The 9,301-nt window shown below is 39.8% G+C and overlaps 2 non-coding genes across 2 annotated transcripts; both read left to right on the top strand.

Moving 5' to 3' along the window:
• The first annotated feature begins 5,020 nt into the window (after positions 1–5,020).
• On the top strand, positions 5,021–6,941 carry LOC143263428 (small subunit ribosomal RNA). Its single transcript, XR_013036877.1, has one exon. It is a non-coding gene; the product is annotated as a small subunit ribosomal RNA (ribosomal RNA).
• A 1,332-nt stretch (positions 6,942–8,273) lies between these two features.
• Positions 8,274–8,428, top strand: LOC143263425 (5.8S ribosomal RNA). Its single transcript, XR_013036875.1, has one exon. It is a non-coding gene; the product is annotated as a 5.8S ribosomal RNA (ribosomal RNA).
• Positions 8,429–9,301: the final 873 nt, after the last annotated feature.

Here is a 9,301-nt window from a genome sequence, read left to right as displayed (position 1 = left end):
TTTTTCAATTTTCTGAAAAATCCTATCATTAGATTTTTTTAAAAATACGATATTCTTGCTTAACTAACGTTTCTACATAGGGATTAAGCATTTAGAACGAAATCTAATGTCAGAAAATGGCACTTTACTCTTGACATTTTTCGGTTTTTTCAATTTTCTGGAAAATCCTATCATTAGATTTTTTTTAAAATACGATATTCTTGCTTAACTAACGTTTTTACATAGGGATTAAGCATTTAGAACGAAATCTAATGTAGGAAAATGGTACTTTACTCTTGACCGGTACGTTGGGACTTTGAAAATATTCGGGCGTTCCAATCGCTCGTCTGTTGCATCATAGCGCGTCTCGGCGCAATCGACCGATTCGCTCGACCCATTATTTTCGATTTACGGCTAAAATAAATTTTTCTCATTTTATTCAATAACATATTCTTGCTTAGATAACTTTTTTACATAGGGATTAAGCATTTAGAACGATATAATGTTTAAAATAAGGGCACTTTACTCTTGACATTTTACGGTTTTTTCAATTTTCTGAAAAATCCTATCATTAGATTTTTTTAAAAATACGATAATCTTGCATAACTAACGTTTCTACATAGGGATTAAGCATTTAGAACGAAATCTAATGTCAGAAAATGGCACTTTACTCTTGACATTTTTCGGTTTTTTCAATTTTCTGGAAAATCCTATCATTAGATTTTTTTAAAAATACGATATTCTTGCTTAACTAACGTTTTTACATAGGGATTAAGCATTTAGAACGAAATCTAATGTAGGAAAATGGTACTTTACTCTTGATCGGTACGTTGGGACTTAGAAAATATTCGGCCGTACGCGGCGCGTCTCGGCGCTTCGAACAGCTCCGGTGTCCCCATTATTTTCGATTTACGGCTAAAATAAATTCTTCTAATTTTTTTCAATTACATATTCTTGCTTAAATAACTTTTTTACATAGGTATTAAGCATTTAGAACGATACATTGTTTAAAATAATGGCACTTTACTCTTGACATTTTACGGTTTTTTCAATTTTCTGAAAAATCCTATCATTAGATTTTTTTAAAAATACGATATTCTTGCTTAACTAACGTTTCTACATAGGGATTAAGCATTTAGAACGAAATCTAATGTCAGAAAATGGCACTTTACTCTTGACATTTTTCGGTTTTTTCAATTTTCTGGAAAATCCTATCATTAGATTTTTTTTAAAATACGATATTCTTGCTTAACTAACGTTTTTACATAGGGATTAAGCATTTAGAACGAAATCTAATGTAGGAAAATGGTACTTTACTCTTGACCGGTACGTTGGGACTTTGAAAATATTCGGGCGTTCCAATCGCTCGTCTGTTGCATCATAGCGCGTCTCGGCGCAATCGACCGATTCGCTCGACCCATTATTTTCGATTTACGGCTAAAATAAATTTTTCTCATTTTATTCAATAACATATTCTTGCTTAGATAACTTTTTTACATAGGGATTAAGCATTTAGAACGATATAATGTTTAAAATAAGGGCACTTTACTCTTGACATTTTACGGTTTTTTCAATTTTCTGAAAAATCCTATCATTAGATTTTTTTAAAAATACGATAATCTTGCATAACTAACGTTTCTACATAGGGATTAAGCATTTAGAACGAAATCTAATGTCAGAAAATGGCACTTTACTCTTGACATTTTTCGGTTTTTTCAATTTTCTGGAAAATCCTATCATTAGATTTTTTTAAAAATACGATATTCTTGCTTAACTAACGTTTTTACATAGGGATTAAGCATTTAGAACGAAATCTAATGTAGGAAAATGGTACTTTACTCTTGATCGGTACGTTGGGACTTAGAAAATATTCGGCCGTACGCGGCGCGTCTCGGCGCTTCGAACAGCTCCGGTGTCCCCATTATTTTCGATTTACGGCTAAAATAAATTTTTCTCATTTTATTCAATAACATATTCTTGCTTAGATAACTTTTTTACATAGGGATTAAGCATTTAGAACGATATAATGTTTAAAATAAGGGCACTTTACTCTTGACATTTTACGGTTTTTTCAATTTTCTGAAAAATCCTATCATTAGATTTTTTTAAAAATACGATATTCTTGCTTAACTAACGTTTCTACATAGGGATTAAGCATTTAGAACGAAATCTAATGTCAGAAAATGGCACTTTACTCTTGACATTTTTCGGTTTTTTCAATTTTCTGGAAAATCCTATCATTAGATTTTTTTTAAAATACGATATTCTTGCTTAACTAACGTTTTTACATAGGGATTAAGCATTTAGAACGAAATCTAATGTAGGAAAATGGTACTTTACTCTTGACCGGTACGTTGGGACTTTGAAAATATTCGGGCGTTCCAATCGCTCGTCTGTTGCATCATAGCGCGTCTCGGCGCAATCGACCGATTCGCTCGACCCATTATTTTCGATTTACGGCTAAAATAAATTTTTCTCATTTTATTCAATAACATATTCTTGCTTAGATAACTTTTTTACATAGGGATTAAGCATTTAGAACGATATAATGTTTAAAATAAGGGCACTTTACTCTTGACATTTTACGGTTTTTTCAATTTTCTGAAAAATCCTATCATTAGATTTTTTTAAAAATACGATAATCTTGCATAACTAACGTTTCTACATAGGGATTAAGCATTTAGAACGAAATCTAATGTCAGAAAATGGCACTTTACTCTTGACATTTTTCGGTTTTTTCAATTTTCTGGAAAATCCTATCATTAGATTTTTTTTAAAATACGATATTCTTGCTTAACTAACGTTTTTACATAGGGATTAAGCATTTAGAACGAAATCTAATGTAGGAAAATGGTACTTTACTCTTGATCGGTACGTTGGGACTTAGAAAATATTCGGGCGTACGCGGCGCGCTCGGCGCTTCGAACAGCTCCGGTGTCCCCATTATTTTCGATTTACGGCTAAAATAAATTTTTCTCATTTTATTCAATAACATATTCTTGCTTAGATAACTTTTTTACATAGGGATTAAGCATTTAGAACGATATAATGTTTAAAATAAGGGCACTTTACTCTTGACATTTTACGGTTTTTTCAATTTTATGAAAAATCCTATCATTAGATTTTTTTAAAAATACGATATTCTTGCTTAACTAACGTTTCTACATAGGGATTAAGCATTTAGAACGAAATCTAATGTCAGAAAATGGCACTTTACTCTTGACATTTTTCGGTTTTTTCAATTTTCTGGAAAATCCTATCATTAGATTTTTTTAAAAATACGATATTCTTGCTTAACTAACGTTTTTACATAGGGATTAAGCATTTAGAACGAAATCTAATGTAGGAAAATGGTACTTTACTCTTGATCGGTACGTTGGGACTTAGAAAATATTCGGCCGTACGCGGCGCGTCTCGGCGCTTCGAACAGCTCCGGTGTCCCCATTATTTTCGATTTACGGCTAAAATAAATTTTTCTAATTTTTTTCAATTACATATTCTTGCTTAAATAACTTTTTTACATAGGGATTAAGCATTTAGAACGACATGTTGTTTAAAATAATGGTACTTTACTCTTGTGATTTTTCGGTTTTTTTTGATTATTTTGAAAAATAAATTTTTGTAATTTTTTTAAATACGATATTCGTGATCAGTGAACGATTTCACATATGGATTAAGCATTTAGAATCGTGCGGACGCGTTATTAAAAAAGTTTACTCGATGCGATGGGACTTTAAAAAGTTTGTGAAAATTTTCATATTGGGAAAAAATGTGTAATTTTTTGTCTAGTTTACGGTAGTGTAATTTATTTTAATGTTTACTATAAAAATTTTTTTCGTTCGTTCACGCGCTATGTTACAACAGCACGGCCGGGCGGTCTGTTGCCGCAGCGGTTTACACTCATAAGCGCGCGTGCTATTCGGCCGGCGGCGCCGGCGTCCTTGCCGGCCGTTCGGTATCTATAAGAGATACACGGTCCGTGCGAGGCGGACGGAGCAGAGCGGGTTTTGGGCCAATTCTACGATCTCGGTCGAGAAGCTGTCTCAGAGCTCCTTCGGGGCTTCGGTCCTGACTGTTTCGTGCCGTTTACGTTACGGACTTTTCTCCACACAGCGTGGCCACGGGTCGGTGTCTTTGACCGAATGGCCCATATGTGGCAAGCCCTACGGGGTTGGTTACCCGTATGCACTTTGTATGTATACTCGTACTCACTGAGCAATCGACTCTTCTGTCCGAGCGATGGAAAAATTTTTTAAAATGCATCTGTAAGATTTGGAAGCAAATCGTACCAATTGAAAACTGTGGCTAAAATGAATAGCCCAGTGGAGAGAGAAAACTATCAAAAAACTGATTTTTTAAATCAAGAGGTGTCAGAAATCGAAATGCCTAGCGCGAGCGGAAGAACACGCTTTCTCGCCAGTCCAGCATGTGTCCTGTCCGTTCTTCCTCGGCTTGCCGATTTTGCCCAGATCAGAGGTTTCGTGCTTCCGGCGGTCAGAAGATCAGCGTGAGCGTACGCGCTTCCACGACTATGGCATCACCCATGTACTTTTTCCTTTGAATATATTTGAGTACATAAAAAATATTAAAACATATAGAGAGAACTGTGTCTTGGATCTTAAAAATTTGTCAATAGCGATGATATATTATTACTTAACTTGAAGTATTTGTACGTTTTAGCTGGGACGTACATTTATCTTACAAGATGTTAATAGCGAGACTCTTGAAGATAAAATTATCTTGTGATTTTATGAAGGCAAAGATAGAAACGTACGAAGCTGGCGTACGTAGAAAAATGTGATTTTATGATAGAACAAAAATATAATACGTACGTTTTTGGGCGTACGGTAAAATATCTGTATGGTAGAAAAATGAAAGAAATTGAGCGTTAAAGAAGATATGTTACAAGCGCGGAATGTGGCAAAACTTGTACATATTTGAAAGAGAAAAATGGTGTGTCGACCTGACATATATATATGAAACAGGCGACGATGGAAAAGGATTTAAATTTTGTCCATTTTATATATACATATTGTATAGTTCCCTGGTTGATCCTGCCAGTAGTCATATGCTTGTCTCAAAGATTAAGCCATGCATGTCTCAGTACATGCCGTATTAAGGTGAAACCGCGAATGGCTCATTAAATCAGTTATGGTTTCTTAGATCGTACTAAAATTTACTTGGATAACTGTGGTAATTCTAGAGCTAATACATGCAAAACAGAGTTCCGACCAGAGATGGTAGGAACGCTTTTATTAGATCAAAACCAATCGGTGGCGGGTGTTTACACTCGTCCATCGTTTGCTTTGGTGACTCTGAATAACTTTGTGCTGATCGCATGGTCTTATAGCACCGGCGACGCATCTTTCAAATGTCTGCCTTATCAACTGTCGATGGTAGGTTCTGCGCCTACCATGGTTGTAACGGGTAACGGGGAATCAGGGTTCGATTCCGGAGAGGGAGCCTGAGAAACGGCTACCACATCCAAGGAAGGCAGCAGGCGCGCAAATTACCCACTCCCGGCACGGGGAGGTAGTGACGAAAAATAACGATACGGGACTCATCCGAGGCCCCGTAATCGGAATGAGTACACTTTAAATCCTTTAACGAGGATCCATTGGAGGGCAAGTCTGGTGCCAGCAGCCGCGGTAATTCCAGCTCCAATAGCGTATATTAAAGTTGTTGCGGTTAAAAAGCTCGTAGTTGAATCTGTGTGTCACAGTGTCGGTTCATCGCTCGCGGTGTTTAACTGGCATTATGTGGTACGTCCTACCGGTGGGCTTTGCTCTTCACGGGGCGGTCCAACTAATATCCCATCGCGGTGCTCTTCACTGAGTGTCGAGGTGGGCCGGTACGTTTACTTTGAACAAATTAGAGTGCTCAAAGCAGGCTACCTTCGCCTGAATACTGTGTGCATGGAATAATGGAATAGGACCTCGGTTCTATTTTGTTGGTTTTCGGAACCCCGAGGTAATGATTAATAGGGACAGATGGGGGCATTCGTATTGCGACGTTAGAGGTGAAATTCTTGGATCGTCGCAAGACGGACAGAAGCGAAAGCATTTGCCAAAAATGTTTTCATTAATCAAGAACGAAAGTTAGAGGTTCGAAGGCGATCAGATACCGCCCTAGTTCTAACCATAAACGATGCCAGCTAGCGATCCGCCGAAGTTCCTACGATGACTCGGCGGGCAGCTTCCGGGAAACCAAAGCTTTTGGGTTCCGGGGGAAGTATGGTTGCAAAGCTGAAACTTAAAGGAATTGACGGAAGGGCACCACCAGGAGTGGAGCCTGCGGCTTAATTTGACTCAACACGGGAAACCTCACCAGGCCCGGACACCGGAAGGATTGACAGATTGATAGCTCTTTCTTGATTCGGTGGGTGGTGGTGCATGGCCGTTCTTAGTTGGTGGAGCGATTTGTCTGGTTAATTCCGATAACGAACGAGACTCTAGCCTGCTAAATAGACGTAATTATGGTATCTCGAAGGCTCTCGGCTTCTGCCGGTGGGGTTTTTACTACCAACGTACAAACAAATCTTCTTAGAGGGACAGGCGGCTTCTAGCCGCACGAGATTGAGCAATAACAGGTCTGTGATGCCCTTAGATGTTCTGGGCCGCACGCGCGCTACACTGAAGGAATCAGCGTGTGTTCCCTGGCCGAAAGGCCCGGGTAACCCGCTGAACCTCCTTCGTGCTAGGGATTGGGGCTTGCAATTATTCCCCATGAACGAGGAATTCCCAGTAAGCGCGAGTCATAAGCTCGCGTTGATTACGTCCCTGCCCTTTGTACACACCGCCCGTCGCTACTACCGATTGAATGATTTAGTGAGGTCTTCGGACTGGTGCGCGGCAATGTTTCGGCATTGCCGATGATGCCGGGAAGATGACCAAACTTGATTATTTAGAGGAAGTAAAAGTCGTAACAAGGTTTCCGTAGGTGAACCTGCGGAAGGATCATTACAATGTTCCAATATATCTCAAAGAGAGAGGAGAGGAGGAGAGAAAATGAATTCGATTAGTTTGTGGATAAGAATTCATATAAAAAAAAAAGATATTGTTGAGCCCGCCAGATCATTCGTGCGTGATTTACACGGCCAGACGTGTGTACTACACGTATTAGGCCTTTGATCTGCGTTGCGTAGGCCACAACAAATCTTTCAAAGAGAGAGAGATATATGTGTTGTTGGGGTTTGTGATTATGAAGGTGCCCCAACGCACAAAAATATATAAAAATGTACAAAGTTGGGATGTGGTGTGGTGGAGAAGAGTTGGGCCCGACCAGATCATTCGTGCGTGATTTACACGGCAGACGTGTGTACTACACGTATTAGGCCTTTGATCTGCGTTGCGTAGGCCATCTTCCTTCCAAGACACACACGTGTTGGGGTTTGTGTGATTTTATGATAGTGCCTCAACACGGAAAAATAAGCGTACGAGAAGAGTTGGGCCCGACCAGATCATTCGTGCGTGATTTATACACGGCCAGACGCGTATTATATTACACGTATTAGGCCTTTGATCTGCGTTGCGTAGGCCATCTTCTCGATAGAGAGAAAGCCAATGTATTCTTTTTTCTTTCTTTACACACACACACACACAGTTGTAGTAGGACAGGGAGGGATGCGAGCGTGCTAATCACGCTTCCTCAAGTCTTCGCTGTGGTGTAAAAAAAAAAAAGAAAAAAAGGAATCGTTGGGAAAGTCCAAAGGACGAAAATATCGGGCAGTCTGAAGATAACTTAATGCTCGTTTACATTGGTATCAAGAGAGACCGGCTTGTGTAGCTCGTTTCAATGCTGTGTCGTTGTCATTGACACCCTACTCTGTTGCGCGCTAGTGGCAGCATGAGCGTGGGACGTATATATATATGACACCCAGCTAGAGCCGGCCGTGAGTCCGTCCGGTGTAAATAACGACGAAAGGAGAGAGAAACTTTTCGAATCCAGTATCGGGTTGATAATTGTCCAGTTTGAATATCCATATCCCCGTCGTTTTTGGAGGTGATATACTCTCTGTGTTTCTTCGATAGAAGGCTTTTCAATGTTCTATTCGCTCCGACCGTCGAACTTGCAAGAAAACAGTGGTTTTGGATTTGCTCGTACATATATATATGGTTTCGACGGAAATATCTCGTTCTTTAAGGGACAATTATGTCGTTGTACGACGACTCCCGAATCTCCTTCGCGCGCTGGTTGGAGCTCTTCGGGTATCGGCTTGTTCCGAAATATAACACAAAAATGTGGTGGATAGCAAATACACATTATATATATATGAGAGAATAAAAGGGAAAAATTACCCTGAACGGTGGATCACTTGGCTCGTGGGTCGATGAAGAACGCAGCTAATTGCGCGTCAACGTGTGAACTGCAGGACACATGAACATCGACATTTCGAACGCACATTGCGGTCCACGGATACAATTCCTGGACCACGCCTGGCTGAGGGTCGTTTACGTACTTATAAACTGCTTGCGTTGATGGCACTTGTTGCCTATATACGTACGAGCGAATGATGGGCGCTTCGTCGGCGTTTGTCGCGGTCCTATGAATATTGAGAAATTTTACGTACGTCTAACAGTCTTCGAGAGAGATGGAAATCGTGTTCGAACTAGCGTGAGTGTGGAAGGCGGTGTCGTGTGTCGTATATGTTTTATATACGTCCGCCCGTCTGAAACACCGCTTCGAAGCGGTGACAAAATCTTTTTCGGGACGATTCGTATTCGTAGAACTATCGAGATTTCACTGGTACATTTTCAACGCGCTCCCGACGTCGCCTGAAATGAAACGAGATGGGTTTAACCCACGAAAGCGTACTACACGAGTCTGTCCTATGTGAAGACTGTGTACAGAGATCGAACGAACGCATGAAAGAAATTGAACGAAAGAACACATAACCCGCAAAAATATATAGAGTAGAATTGTGACCGTTGCTTCGAATTTGAATTTATATGTATATATATATCATAGCCCCAGGGAGTGGAACCTATGAGTGTGGAAGGATGTCTCTTACCGTTATGTTGCCAGAGGAAAAAAAGTCTCTCTCTTCGTACGACACATTTGTGTACGAATTGTATCGATGGCTATATAGATCCGATGTTGCACATATTCTGAGTAAAGAACACCCCACCCGGGTTACCGTCCTAAAACTCTTCTATTGGTGTGGCTATGATGTGTGTGTCAACGCAATCGCGAGTCTGGTTCTACGGAAAACCGTTTGTCGGTCGCCCCATATATCTTTTTGTTCTCTTCAAATGATCGAATAGCGAAACCGCACGAGATCAATCGGTCGTCTAGTCCCCGAAAGTACTTTTCGGACGGACGT

The sequence above is a fragment of the Megalopta genalis genome, unplaced genomic scaffold (genome assembly GCF_051020955.1).
Source record: "Megalopta genalis isolate 19385.01 unplaced genomic scaffold, iyMegGena1_principal scaffold0591, whole genome shotgun sequence".
In the NCBI taxonomy this organism is placed as follows: domain Eukaryota; kingdom Metazoa; phylum Arthropoda; class Insecta; order Hymenoptera; family Halictidae; genus Megalopta; species Megalopta genalis.
The sequence above is the reverse complement of the archived record's forward strand: the minus strand, read 5'-3'. Positions and strand labels throughout refer to the sequence as shown.